The sequence below is a fragment of the Acipenser ruthenus genome, chromosome 7 (genome assembly GCF_902713425.1).
Source record: "Acipenser ruthenus chromosome 7, fAciRut3.2 maternal haplotype, whole genome shotgun sequence".
NCBI lineage: Eukaryota > Metazoa > Chordata > Actinopteri > Acipenseriformes > Acipenseridae > Acipenser > Acipenser ruthenus.
This window is the reverse complement of record NC_081195.1, coordinates 16,335,971-16,351,868: the sequence shown is the minus strand read 5'-3', so window position 1 is coordinate 16,351,868 and position 15,898 is coordinate 16,335,971.

Below are 15,898 nucleotides of genomic sequence, written 5' to 3'. Positions count from 1 at the left end.
ATGTATTTATTTATTTATTTATTTTAAAAAAAGTATTTTTTTATAGGCCTCACAATTTCACTGTGACCAATGTTTTACTTTCATTATTTTCTCTTTGCATAAATCTAACCCCTTGCCCCCCAGGAAGGGTCATGGTGGATTATTGCTGAATGCTGTTCTCCTTCCCTGTTGTGCAACTGCATAAAAGACACAGGCAGTAACAGCAGTATATGCTGCAATACGTAGATACCTTGCCATTTATTTACCACCCTTCTCAGTGTTTCTGCTCCAGTAATGTTCACAAGTTTCCTGTCAGAGCCCAGAACTGCCGCTAATGGGTCCAACAGTATTCAACCTTAACATTTCAAGGTTAATTAAAGTCCAGGTCAATTAAACGCATTCACTCATTCACAAATACCTAGCCTACTTGAGAACTTATTTAAGAATTGCTCAAGGCTTGCATATTAAACTGTACACAGAGGAATAGAGATAATCTTATTCTGAAAATTAAGAAGAGATTTTCCATCAATTACCAAGCAACTATTTCTAAAGACACACTAGGCACACTTTTCTACTATGGGCAAATTGCCCATTTCATGCATTTATTATGGAGTGGGCAATTTGTCTGTTGTGAGAAAAATAAGCCACAGAAGTCCAGCATATTGCAGAGTCAGTATGCCAAGATGTACTGTATGTTCAAATGTCTAAAACAGGGGTTCCCAAACTAGGGGCCACAAGATGTTTACAGGAGGCCTTACCAGATATAAAACACGTCTCTCCTAAATTACCCTGACAAAGCAACATTCCCCAGATCGGGAGATCAATTAATTTAAACGCTGCTGTTGGGGTTATTTTAAATGCAATATGAGCTTGTACTCACGCCAACTGTATGTACCATTATTATTATTATTAGTTTATTTAGCAGATGCCTTTATCCAAGGCGCCTTACAGAGACTAGGGTGTGTGAACTATGCATCAGCTGCAGAGTCACTTACAACAATGTCTCACCCAAAAGACGGAGCACAAGGAGGTTAAGTGACTTGCTCAAAGTCACACAGTGAGTGAGCTGGGATTTGAACCGGCTACCTCCTGGTTACAAGCCCTTTTCTTTAACCACTGGACCACACAGCCTCCTATTATACAACAAAATGCAGTGATTGTAGGGAGAATAGAATAGGCAACTATAATGATTCACAACATAAAGGATTTCGGCTTTCTTTTCGGTAGAAGTTCTTGATATATTTTCTTCCTCCTACATAAATAAAATAAACCATACCACTCCCACTTCCCTTTACAGGCAGGTTTATGTTACATTAGCCATCAGGCAGTGTACAACCAAGTACACTGCCTGGAGCAGTTCCTCAGACATCAGAGAAAGGACATTGAACACATAAGATTCCAGAGGATCAGAACCAAGGCTATTCAGGGTCACAATGCAATTACACAGCAGATGAAATGAATTCAGAGAGGAAACATGACAGACACTGCAGTGTAAAAGAGTAGGACATTAGAAAAGAAAACAGCTTCATAAAGCAAAAGTGATGGCAGAAAAGAAAAACTTATTTTAGGACACTAATATTCTCATGAGATGAAAATTCAGTGACAGTGAAAAAGGAATTGGTCAATATAGGAATTAGTTGCCATTTTATAATACACAGTCTCCCGTTCGCACTTAATGGAATTATCAACTCCTGTCAAAACTGGACAGGGGCTTATGACTATGGTGCTGCAATTTCTGGAACTCACTGGAAAGTCAATAAGATACACAATAATTTCTGTCATGATAAATATTCCATAATTGAGAGTTAAAGGCAGTTATCATTTTCATTTACATGCACAAATGGAGGGACATGATCAGTGCGTAAGGGTCCACATTTTGAATTCGGGACCTAAAGAAAATACCATAAATGCAAAAAGAATTTTTTTTTTTAAATACGCAAAAATGTGTTTGAAGCTGAAACCATCGTTAGTGGGGTATAAACAAACTGGAAAGCCAACAAAGATTTCTGCTAAAGAAGAGTGCACAGAAGTGTAAACTCTGGAAGAATGTAGTAAATCTTTAGACTACAGCTTAGTATACAGCACGACTGAATTGAACATGGGACGAAACTCTAAATATTAGATGGAGAAAAAAAGGTTAGCAACCAGGTACTGTAAATATTAGAGATGGAAAGGATTGTAAAAGCAAAATATCAGGACTCCACAAAATAGAGAATCTGTTATCTTCAAACATGAATTCAGGGGAGAATAGGGGCATATCAAAAGGAGGAAGATCTTTTTTTAAAAAGTAGAAAGGGTTTGCTTCAAAGAATTATTAAGTAACTTAAAAACCTAATAAAAATGTATTAGGTAAACCAAAAATGATGAATCAGCTATTTCAACATGATATGTAAAACGAATATCCAGGTTCCAGAGGGCAATTATAAAGAGTTGATTTGAATCATACCGCAGAGGTCTTTTCTCATTACAGAGCATACACTGCTTTTAAAGAACTACAGTGGGTGGGCTATGAAATATGTTGGTCTGCTGACATTGTAACTTACAGCAGCTGGATGTGGAGATTCAAACTAGGATGAAAAGGGCACAGTATCTATGCATCTAAATCACTATTTCTGTACCATTTTACCAATCAGCTTATGTACAGTGCTATACTTTGCTTTTGATAAGTCTGCCTGGTAGACTGAGATAGCATTAGAAATAATCTGTGCAGAATTTTGTTGTAGCACTTACTGTATAGTGTACAGTATGTCCTGTTAACTCAATCCTACCTTAGCACATCAAATAAGAGCGAACCATACATTTTTTTGCCTGTTACATTATTACTGGTTCCCCTTATATTGTGCTGAGAATCTTTGTTTTTTGGTCAGTTCAGAATATGCAAATATTTCAACAGCAACACTATAGATAAACATTGCATTCTGGTACCTTTGCTGTGGGTGTACAGTAATTGCAGCCACACCATTGTAGTGAGTTTGAACTAGGGATGTGATGCGGTAGCAGCACATTTCATCTATAGCGTGGTCTTTGAAATATCTACACATTACAAAGTACAAGCAAAAAAAAAAAAAAATTCAACAGAGAGGAAAAGGGAGACCCATGGTAATGTAGCTAGTGCTAATAAGAGGTAAGGGCATTTAATTTAATACTAAGGTTAGCATTCCTTTAAAGGGAAAAGGATTTTAGTCCACATGTTTTTTTGGCAGTTTAATAGTACTTTTCTTCAGGACATTATAGTGTTTCATTTGTTACATTCCTTTTTGGCGAGAGGGATAAACATTTCAAGATTTGCAATTACATTCTCAGACAGGTATAAATTGCAACAACACTGTGCAAAGTCCTGAAAATGAACAGCTAATCAAATGTCTTTACTAAAGGGTAGTGCACTGTGGTTCTGCAGGAGAGCTTGTATTGAGTTACAGAGCTCTGCATTAAGGGGGTAAAAGTACACTTCAGATTCGTGCCAGTGAGTGGATTTGATTGGATATGCTAATCAGTGTCCTTGACCCTGCTGTGTCATCCTGAAGAGGTTATTTTTGTGTGTGTGTGCAGCCCAGATATGAATTACAAATTGAAATAGTGGGATCATAGACAGATATTGTTCCTCTACAGTACACAGTATAGTAGAAGATTATCCAAAACAAACTACCACCATACAGTAAAGCATGTATAATGAAGATATGTTAAACTACATATGGAAATTACCATATGAGTTACAAATCCTTTGTAATTTTTCATATACACACTTTAACTGCTCTGTGGCTGCACTTACTTTACTTCATTATTTACTTAAAATGTTAGTTGTTAATGTATGTAGTGCCATCCTCAGAATCACAATTGTGTGTGAAGTACATGTAGTAAATACTAGTAAATAACAGTATTTGCAGCAAATGAAAAGCGAGATTATACAGTAGATAAACACTTTATTCACCTTTTATACAGTTTTATATAAGAATATAATCCATACTGGCAACACAAGTTTGAATTTACAATAAAAAGACAATATTTTATCCTATTTGTTTTTTGAAAATGTATTCATTATATTTTTGTTCAAAGCCTTCTGTTACTATGCGTCTTGCATGATTTCCATTACACGAGAGTAGATGTTAAAACTTTATGCTGATTTGAACTCGGCTCTTGCCAAGATAAGCACCAACTAAGACGTAGCTTTACAGTAAACTAATGTGATCCATTTGTGTTTCCTTCCATATGATGATGTAGATATCCTTCTGCCTGGTGTTGATGGCTGAAGTGTAATGCTGGCTCCAGGGATCAGCTTATTTCTCCTCCCTAGCACATCAGCACACACAACGGCTGCAATGCTGGCTCTGGGGATCAACCACAGTGCGGTCTCTCCAGCGCATCAGCATGACAACCGTCTGGATTAAGCTAAATAGGGTACATCTCTGGGGTCTTCAAGTGGGCACCTTCCATCCTCGGTGCTTTGTCGACTAGCTCATGACACCTCAAGAGGGCTCGACGGTGATTCTGGTGTCCCAGGATCACGCCCCTCCGTCCCCCACTCAACTCAGCCCAGCTTACTTACCCGTACATCAGCATTGCTTTTCTTTCTATTGTGCTTGAGATCCCCAACCAGAATCTTTCTGTCTCAACCACAGCCAGTTGCTGCTCCTCTCTGCTGCTTCAGATAAGTTTTTCACTGTGCGACGCAACTTTTGGCCACGGAATCCGACGTCTCTGAGAAACCGGGTTGTAGAGTGTGCCACAAATCCTCGACAACCCACCTCCACTGGGTAAACCCGGACTCTTCATCCTCGCTGTTCCGCTTCAGTGGCTAGTTCAGCATACCGCAGTTTCTTCCTCTCATACGCCTCATCTACAGCATCCTTCCATGGCACTGTTAACTCTACCAGGTGAACAAGGCGTACTGATCCAGACCACAAGACAATATCTGGTCGAAGGTTAGTGATGGCAATCTCAGGTGGAAAAATAAGTTGTTGACCAACATCTGCCAGCATTTCCCAGTGTCTAGCAGCTTCCAGTTGTCCTGGGTGAGGATTGGTTTTAATACTTTTTCTTGGTGGTTGCTCTCCTGGGCGGAGGAATATTGTCTTTTGTGTGTAATGTTTTGATGGAACTGGTGGCAACTTATTGGTCATGTTACGCTTGTCTTCCAATGCTAAGGCTAAACATCACAGCACCTGGTCATGGCTAAGAGCCATCTTACATCCTGTCAAAATGTGCCGCTATTACCATTACTGCTTTTAAATAGTCTTCTAATATGCATCATGCCAATACTGCATGAGTAACGCAGTGTCTCATGACAAAAATGAAAATGCGGTGAACTTTTGCCAGCAAATGTAACATAAAAAAAACAAACAATGTATATAGCTGAATTATACATCTACAGTGTGCATTTGATTTATTGTTATACATTATGTAAATATGGCCTTTAATATATTCACAAAGGAAAATACAAAACACAAATTTGAACCAACTTCAATGTTCTGCAACTATGTGGAAGTAAAGGCAAAATAAAAGAGCATATCTGAATTATTTCTCAATGTAAACAGTTGGTTTGAACTGAAATCAATTGTTCCTGTGCTAGCTGAATGTTTGTGGCTTGTGAGTTGGCGTCATCCTGAAGAATCTTCTTCTGTACTTTCAGAACTGGCCGACACATTAAATAATCATCACAAACTGACACACTGCTTCTGATTCTGCCTGCTTTGAGCTTCAGAGTTGCTTCACAGTTCGACTTCAGAGACTAATCAGGCCCCTGCTTCATAAGAAGTCTTGTATAAAAACAAGCAAGGTAATCAAAGACCTAGAGACTCAGGTGAGACGTATTACTAGTTGAGTAATTAGTCTAATCAGTTTAGCATGGTTATAATTTTTTTCTAATTGTTGGCACCTGATCATTTTAGTGACACATCTCAAAAAAAGACTTCGGAGCAAGGAGAAAGGATTTCACCATACTGCTTAGCAATGAAATGCCATTGTTTTTAGGCTTGACACATTTTTTTCATGCATCTCAAAGTACATTATTTGCTGCCGTTTCCCTCAATGTAATTTTTTTTTATAATATCACAAAGTGACAGAGGTAATTGATGTATCTAATTATATTTAAACATGTGTCCCTGAAAAGGTAAATAAAGAACAATTCCACTGAGCTGTCAAGTCAGACATCCAACTTTCAAGATTCAAGAAGCTGAACTCATTGAACCAAACCAACGACAGTGCGAACCAATGAACTGCCAGGTTACTCTCCCTAGAGGAGATTTGCATTCTATACATGATTTGCATTCTGAATATAATTTGCATTCTGTATATAAATAACCTTAGTGTTCATTACGAGTTGCTCTGCATACACACAGCATTGAACTGGATACATTGTTTAGCAGCTTTTTATTATAACTGATTAAATCTCTGTTATTTTACAATCAGACACAGCCTGTCAGGCTACAACTTAAAGTTACCTTAGAAAAATACCCTATGAAGAAACTTAACTTCAGTGCTCGCCTTTTATAGCATGGAGCAGGTTTTAAAGGAGAGATGGTCAGAGTTCCCATTTGCTCCATAATGCCATTACACAAGCTCGCTCTTGTGTAATGGCAATCAGTCATGAGCTCACACTTTGAATTGTTTGTTCCATCCTAGACAATAAAAAAAAATGGAACCATCTGTGCAATAACTAATGGGATTGATGGTTTTACGTTCCAACATCCTGTCAAGATTTTATTGAAGTATACATTGAAATATGTATAAATGGAACTGATACGGCTTGCAAAACCGATGACACTGTATTTCCAAGAAAATATGTTTGTCCATGGCCTCTCTAACAAACCGGGAGAGTGTACTGTTATTGGTTGTGCTGCTTCCTATAGAGGCTGCTTTTAATAATGCATATTGGCACTAGGTTATTCACCATTCATTTGATTCCCCATTCCCCTCTTATTAGGAGTTCAAAAATGTATTTCCAATGAATTTCCTTAACTTTGAAACATCTCTTGCGGTAACACAAGAGAACATTTTAGTTTGCAGAAATTAAAATGCCCCAATGCTCCCTGGCAACTTTTTCTCAAAATAGACCCAAGTAGATTAGAGATATTTTCATGCAATATTTTCACCCTGTTTGCTGAAATGATGAATTTTTAGATTTAGTATCTTGAACCATCAAGAAGTGTCATATTTATACTTCCTTGGTCATTTTACCTTGGCAATGTCTTCAGGATCAATGCGTCTCACTGGCTACAAAGCTTGTCAGTCAGGAGAAAAAGCAGATGGTTAGTTAATGACAGAAAATAACGTACGAAGGGGTTTGTCTGCTTGATTTATTTTCTTTATTTTCTTATAATTCTTAGTTACATATTTTGTAATGCAATTTAAGATAGTGTTATGAGCTATGGATGGATGAGGAGCTCTAACTAGTATTTCTATGTAAAACTGAAACACTGATTGAGGAGACATGGCAGCTTTAAATCTGGTCAGATTTTCAAAATCTACCCCCAAAAGGATAAAGTGACCAGTTGAGATGGGTGTTTATTGATGCAAGAGCAGCTTCTCTCCTTTGCATCATCAATAAAGTGAATTATGTTAATCTCCACTGAGTAGGCTTTGGAGAGTACTTCTTGGCAGGTGAAGTGCTGCAGATGTAATTAGCTAAATGCCAACAGCATAATGAAAACAGGAACACATTTTGTAATAAACTCTTGTCCATATGAACATGCCCAGATAGTCATATTAGAGAAGAAAGTCATTTTAGTGACCTTATTATTTCTGACTTGTGTATTGGTAAAGAGCTTTGTGTCGTGAAGGGGGAGACATTGCCTTTGTCACCCTTCTTCTTTGGCACATAACAACTCCAGACACTAGATCCTGCACCGCAGTAGCCCCTGGAACAGCTCAACTGAAAGTCAATGGACGCCTTCTGATTCCACCACCAAGCCAATTGCTTCTTTCGACCCAGGAGCTCAACACGGATGTCAGCAAGCTACCAGCCCCTGGAGGACATAGGGTATTTCTACAGATAGGGTGTTTCTGCAGATGTCTGATTAGAGGTCACCGGGTGTCTGACCAGTAGGGGCCACTGTAGCGCCGTGAGGAGATTTTGCCTTCCTAACCCACAGGAGCCAATGTGACAAATTCCTATTAAAGACCGGCAACTTTGCACAGCCAGGACACAAACCTGCTCTCCCCTAATTGTATGACTCACCCTGTAAAACAGCTATGGGCTAGCTTGTTTTGTACACTTGGAAGAAAGCAAGTACCGAACACATACACATATTGGTTCATTTTACTGTATTCTGTAGCAGATTGCCATCTTTCATAGGGATATTCAGATACATGGTGTTCAGATTTCAGCAATGCACAGGATATAACTTTGAAAGCATAGGAAACTGTCAATCTGTGGCTTATTGATTTGTTTTACTATACGCACTGTTGGAGGCTATGTTTGCAGTAAGAGAAAGAAAAACCAGTGCCATTTTGTAAAGCCATGTACGTTTCAGACAAGAAGCTCTAAATACGCCTGCAAATATGATAGTGCTAACGACAGGACAATCCCTGCAACCATCACCAGAAGTCAAGCAGACTACGGTGGTAAAGGCCACATGCATGTCGAGCTTTAAATCAGTTTCAGCTACCTCTCTTTAGAATAAGTGCCGTGCTTTGAGTTGACCTCCTCCATCCCAACCTTCCACTTCATTTTTGGTCTCACCTGGAGGGGTTGGCAGCCAAACTGCCTCCCTACCTATCTGCCAAAATTTCAAGGCAGCACCAAGTGTCCTGAAAGGTGACTGAGCTCCAAAACCAACCAAGTCAAAATGCGGTGATACATGCTTATGGCAACTGTTTATTCTCAAATAAAAATGTTTATTTATTCCTTTTTTTTAATTGCAAGTGTCCTGACTGAATCATATATTTATCAATAACTATTTGACACTAAACAAAAGTTTAGTTTTACTTTCACATCACAAAACCACTGCACGCTACAACTCCCCCCCACCCCCACCCCCACCCCCCTCCCCCTCCCCCTCCCCCTCCCCCCCCCCCTCCCCCAGAACTAACATTATAAAAAAGTCTTAAAACTAAATTCTGCCATCATATGATCAATAACATGGCCCTTTATTTATGGACACCTACTTGCACCAAATGACTCATTTTGGAGAAGTGTCAAATTGTGTAAAATGCTTCTGCTGTGGGATTGACAGAGGAGTTCGACAAACAGAGGCAAAACAGGCCAAGAAGCCATGTACTGTTCTGTTCTTGAAAAAACTACCATCAGAAGCACACCTTATTGTGTGAATTGCAACTGGCAAGAATAATCGACAGAGACTAGAAACAGAACGACAAGCTGTCTGTTTTCATGGTCCACAGGCAAGCTTGAGGAGATGATGGATTCATCTGTGCAAACCCTGGACCCTGTAAATCAAAGTAAACGCCAACAGAACTCCTACTATCCACCTTCTGTCAAAGTCGCCCTTTGTGACTAAAACAGACTTGAAGCTACACAGCGTTACAAGGATTTAGATTTCTGTTTTTTCAACCCGTTAGCAAATCAATGTTTTGCTACACTCCCTTATAAAATCAGATAAAGTAACAGCATTTCAGAGACTACAGTTATATAGTTCTGAGATTCATACATTTACTTACTGAAATAAATTACCTCCTGAAGAGATCGGGGGGGGAAAAAAATTAATATTTGGATTTTTGTAAATTGTAAACTTGGCTAGCTGAGGTGCAAGGCTCTATAATTTCCAGTGTCTCTTGTTACACAAAAACATTACCAGAGAACAGCTGTTGTAACTGCCCCCCCCCGCCCCCCGCCCCGCTAGAAGTCATCTCAAAGCACCTAAACAGATTATATTAGAAATGAATGGTTATATGTGCGTATGCTAACTAGTTTGCAACAAACACAGATGGAGAGGGAGAAAAAACAGGTTATGACATTTACTGAGAAATACTCCCTAGTATCTGCACCAGTTCAATGTCACTGACTGTACTGTGACAGGCTTAATAGGCTGAATTCATCAGCAGTTCCCAATTACGGACTCTCTAACCAGTTCTCTGAAATGCTACTGTACAATTTCTCAAGGTTACTAGACTTGCTCCACCCCATCCTAGCATCTTGGCTGAGCTGCTGCAAATGTAATATGCACAGCTTGAACTCTCCAAAACTGGTCTCTTTGCATGTATTTCTTGCACAGAAAAAAGTGTGTAGTTACTGCTGTAATTTCATTATGCATGCTAAGTAAACTCTCAACCTAGTTAGGTGATTGTTTTTCTATTTTGAACTATAATCAACCCATTTCAGATGAGATCTTAAGAGACAGGGACATGCAATGAAAGTGGGCCTAGGAGGCACAATTGGTTAACACTAGCCTTTTAATGCCTGGGTTGAAATCTGATTTAGCATGCAAATTAAGCAACTGGTCTTTTGGTTTTTTAAAAGACCAGTTGAAAATACATACCAGATTTCATAATTGTCACAAATAATTATCATAAAAAAATAAACAATTTTTTTCTTAATTTAAAAGAAATTTCTAAACATTTGTTTTTCTAACTTCAATATTTTCTGTCCTGCCCTCAAGGTCATTAAAGAGCCTGTTTTTCATGGCAGGAGGCACGTCTCTGCTGCCCAGCGGAACACAGCTCTCTCCCTGCACGGACAGTACCAGGCAAATACAGGTGCATCACCCACCGCACAGGGCTACACAGAAAAACATCATTTTGATGGGAACATGTCTTTACTGTATCTAGAAATAATGTTCTTTTGCTTTTAACCAAAACATGATGTAGAACATTATCAGAAAGCTGCTTAAATAACTGCAATTACCTTTGCTAGTATGTATTTGTTTATAATATCTGTACTGTATTTTCCCCCAAAACTTTGCACTCACTTCAAAATCAGACCCTGGGTAAAATAAAAATGCATTGTCATTGTTTAATACATGTTTTTGGTAGATATTTTAAGGCTCCTTTAAGCAACTTAATTTGTAAATATACAATGCAAATCATGAAGCTATAGAGCATACTACAAAATGTAATTGTTTTAAAGAGGGCACTGGTATAGAAAACTAACAACTATGCTCAAACTCAGCAAAATATGGTGCTGTTCATTTTTGATAAAAATACACAATATGGTAATTGTGTTTTATATGCAAACCTATGAATATGATAATTTAATCTTTGAGCATTTCACATTGGCAATGATCTTATCTTTCCACTGCTGCAGTATATGTGGGATGTAAATAAACGCACACAATAAGTGTAGCAAGCTGACTAACACCTACAGTAGCATTGTGCTGGATTTTAGTTTGGTTGTCAAAAAGTGGAATCAATTTCAAAGCAGTTTATGTGGCCAAACCAGAACCAGACGGCCACATTGCACCTGCAGAGTCAGAATCCTATATCTATGTGATGATTGGGGGGGTGTTTATTGTTTCATTCTACTGATGGAGGATTTGATCCTTGCTGCTTGTTAAACCTAAAGGATAATCTATAAATAAATCCAAGGTGTTCAATTATTCAGAAGCTTCGCTAAAACACTTAGTCATAAGACATGGTGGTAATTTAGCCCCCCTCTTCCTTAATAATTGAAAGGTACAATACATTGAAAGGTCAGTTTTTAGTTTTAGTGACCTCTAGTGGACTATTAAGAAAAGTACATCTTCAACCCAAACCCACACTGAATAATAAAAATGCTGCAAGTTGAAAATGTGATGAACGTATCCAAGCGAAAGAATGTTACATACGTTGGATTATTTAGTCATGAACTGCATACAGTGAACACACCTTAAACCTAGTAGAAAAAGCTACATACTATTGATTAGTCCAGTAGTATGCCTCTGCTCACATTCCTCTGGTTTCTCATTTCTTTGCATACAGGTAGGTGTAAATGCCATGACCTTGAGCAGCTGCTGAGTGGCTAACAAGCTTTAATATTACTGCATATTCCAAAGGGCTGCTACCACAGAGATAGCAGGAGTCAAGAGCAGCAAAACACTGTCATTGGTTTGTATCATTTTGTATCCGCAAGTGTACAAAAACATGAATTAGTAATGTGTTAAAAGAGAAACAAGACCAGACATGTGAAGAAAAAATAAATAAATAAAATAAACTGACAACCTAATGTCCATGCTGCTGGATATATTTTGGGTTAAGGTATTCCTCATACACTATGATAACACACTTTTGCTTATTGTTAAAGTAATTTATATAAAATACTATAAAAAAAAACAAAAACTAAGATATGGGTATGGATTTCATAAATTGTAGCAACCCACCTTATTTGTGTTTATTTCATTACTTATACAAGTTGTTTAAGGACAGCAAAACAGGCTGATAAGAGGTGTATGTGGTTGCCGTGGACACAGTGGAGTAATGTAATAGCATTCAACCTCTGGAGGCCTGTGTTCAAATCCAGCTTTTTGCCCTCACTGGACAATATGGTACCTCACAGAGCCACACAATTTGCATAGAGCACATTTGCTGGGCAGACACACTGAACTGCTGCCTCCTCTTGTAAGAGAAAAGGGGGTTCCACTTGGTCACTCTTGAAGCACACTTGAGAGGAAGTGTGGGAAACAGACATTGTCACTGCTTGTGGATAAGCTTCAATCCTTTAGGTTATTTTGTATGTCAAGGTGTAGTTGCACCTGTTACTGACTGTGTGAATGATATTTAATGAAGATTAAAATGTAGCTTTATGTGCTCATAGACAATGCTGATTGTAGGTTCATTTGATTTCACCCTCTATGTAAAAGATGAGGGAGCATTTAACAGCAAATGCTTCAGGGCGGCACAACTTTTAAAACAAACATGTTCATACACATATGCAAGATGAGTTAGTCACTTTAGAAATAATGTATGACTTTTTCAATGATTGTGTATTCAAAAGGCCGGAGACAAAAAGACAAGCATCCACATTGTTGTGCAACCCACACCAAGCTCTAGCACTTACTGTACAGTATAATTGGAGTATTTGTGAATCATGAATGTCATTATAAGTCAATGGACACACAACTAAGCAATTGGTTTTCTCTTGGAATACAATGGCCCCACAAGTTTGAATATCCATAGTTTGTTCCTATCTTGCCTTTCTGTTTTTTTTTTTTTAACATTACAGTAAAATTGGATTGACGAATTATTTAATGAAAACCAATTAGTTTAGCATAATGGGGTCTATTCTATTACTCCATCGTTTACATTTTATATTAAGACCAAACCCGGCATTGTACTTACTTTAAAAGACTAAAACACACCATAGAGATTATGGGTTTGTCTCATCCTTTTAATGATTTAAACAACAGTGGTTTTTAATCTGTAAATAGGCCATTGTATACTTAAACACTGAATCATTTTTGTATTTTTTGGACCTATTCACCAAAAAAAATCTAACAAAAAAAACCCCCAGCAATCGCATTGCATTAGCTAATAACAATACCGTGGTAGAAGATTCACTGCAATGGATTGCTGAAATCCAGCATCTCTGGATTAGTGGAAGTATAGGCTTTCACTCCAAGCTGACAGGTACAGTAAGGTGAATGGCTTACATACTGTATTAAATTATTTTTCTAACATAAGCTACCATGTAAGTGGAGGGCTGCCAGGCTAAGAAGGATAGCACTAAACAATCGCATTGCAACCTATGTAAAAAAAACAAAAAGAAAATGAGTATTACTACATACAGTATTCAGTATCACCATTGCATGTTTTACAGTTAAACATTAAATCTAAATAAACTCTAGACTTTGATAGAGGACTGATAGCAAGAACTTGATTGACAGGTGCTTCGATATCCAATTCTGTTTTTGTTACAGAGTAACGGTCCCAAAAACAAAACTGGCCATTTTGAAGAAAAGCTTAGGAAAAATGTAAAAACCTTGCAGGCTCGTCATCATTGAATAAGCTTCAGCATCCTAGATGACCACAGTTGTTGTACATCCATATTATTAATAAGCAAAGACCCAGTCTGTCATCACAATGAAAGAGGATCAGTGGGAAGGAAATGGATAAACTATTTTAAAAGCAGAAATGTCAGGAGCCTTACAATAATGGTCTTCCCAGGTAACTATTAAATAACACAATGCAATTGCTATGCATAGAGACCACATCTCCTCCAGATATCTTGCTTCAAAAACAGATTAACTACCATAGATGGCTTTGCTAGAGTAATTCTAACAATGATGTCAGTAACAAAAATCTCCTGCCACGGTTGTAAATGGTATCAGTATGATGAACAAGCTGATGACCAGGACATGCATCAACAGTATGTACAGATAGTATAGAATAGCAATGAAATGTTTAATCACAATTGGATATGTGATTCTCCAAATTCCATGACAATTAGATAGGTGAATCTCCAGATAGACGCAAAAAGTGTGACATACAAACGAATGGATGTAGGGACCAACAGACACCACATTATAGCCCAAGTTTCATGACCTACTGGATAAGCCCTTTTTTCAGATTAATGGAAAGGTGTGAAATCATATGTACATATGGATAGGCCAGAACTGAATGACGCAATGTGTGTAGGGGACAGTCCTTCCTCCAGAGTTTATAAACCTAATTTATTAGTGCTACAAGAGTCACCTGACAGCTAGTTAAGTAAAGAACAAGAATTCTCTACAGAGTATTCATGTTTGCAACAGTCAAAGCCTAACAGGAAAACAGCAACAAAAAATGACATTGAAGTGTCCTTGAATCCTATACAGGTATTTCATTCTTATCCCCTGTGCCATTAGCCAAGGTGCTGATACATCCATTAGCAAAACATTTTATGCAATCCTAGCATAAACCAGTCCTGAATAGAATCCTACCTGGGGGCAGTTCTTGTTATATGTCATTGTTTTAAAAAGGCAATTGCTAACCTGGCATCCTGCCTTTTACATTATTTAGAGACATCCTCAAATGCAGGGAACCTGTCCTTAACAGTGTAGTTGAAAGCAAGATACCAGAGAGAATTTAATAAATAAATAAATAAATAAATAAAATAAAATAAAATAAACGCAAGCCAAGAAAATCAGAGAAAAGGTGCCCTGTATCTGAAAAAAAAGCCACCTTGAGACACAGACTTACTGGCAGACATTTTAAAAATGGTGAGGACACATGGAGTCAAGGATCAACAAAGCTTCATCTAAAAATAAACAAAGTTTCAACAGGATGCCACATAAATAATGAAAATATAAAAGTTATTCAGTCTTCGTGACTGACAGCACACATTTTATTGAATGTGATATTACTGTGTTATTATTATTTGTTTATTTAGCAGACGCCTTTATCCAAGGCGACTTACAGAGGTGTGAGAACTATGCATCAGCTGCAGAGTCACTTACAATTACGTCTCACCCGAAAGACAGAGCACAAGGAGGTTAAGTGACTTGCTCGGGGTCACACAATGAGTCAGTGGCTGGCTGAGGTGGGATTTGAACTGGGGAGCTCCTGGTTACAAGCCCTTTTCTTTAACCACTGGACCACACAGCCTGTGTGGGCTAATACGACATTTATTAGGGTAATCCTGAGATACGGATATCTAAATAATAAAAGAAACAACAAAATAAATCATGTCAAGGATTTGTTGTATGACTTTTTTTCCCCATAGGTTTTCCTGAAAAGCCTGTGTTAAAAATAGCAGCTCAATATCTACCCATTTTTTGTGAAACATTTTCAGTAACAAATACTATTTTACATAGTAGCAGGATTAGGCCTTTTGGAATGCAGGATTTAAAGGGGGGGCAAAAACTAATTTGGAGCACATAATCAAACAAACACACACCTATTATTATTATTATTATTATTTATTTCTTAGCAGACGCCCTTATCCAGGGCGACTTACAATCGTAAGCAAAAACATTTCAAGCGTTACAATACAAGTAATACAATAAGAGCAAGAAATACAATAACTTTTGTTCAAGTAAAGTACAAGTTTGACAAACCACAATTCAATAATACAGCA